The sequence below is a fragment of the Penaeus monodon genome, chromosome 20 (assembly GCF_015228065.2).
Source record: "Penaeus monodon isolate SGIC_2016 chromosome 20, NSTDA_Pmon_1, whole genome shotgun sequence".
In the NCBI taxonomy this organism is placed as follows: Eukaryota; Metazoa; Arthropoda; class Malacostraca; order Decapoda; family Penaeidae; genus Penaeus; species Penaeus monodon.
In genome coordinates, this window is record NC_051405.1 from 30,514,726 (window position 1) to 30,514,990 (window position 265).

Consider the following 265-nt stretch of genomic DNA (forward strand, 5'->3'; position numbering starts at 1 on the left):
AATGCTGAAGTAATCTGGACAATAGGCAGCTTGTCTTATAGTTACCTAGACATCGGAATTTTAAGAAATCATAAGTTAAATTACGAGGGAAAGGATATCGAAATATTATTTTAGTTATCCATAAAAAAGAATATCATTTTCTCTCGTGATATGTGTAAAAGAAAACGAATATTCCTAGAGCCATAATATTTATTTCTAAAATCAGTATGTGGCGATTAAATTCCTACTAAAATCCTACTATTCCTGGATTTACCAGGGATAAAGC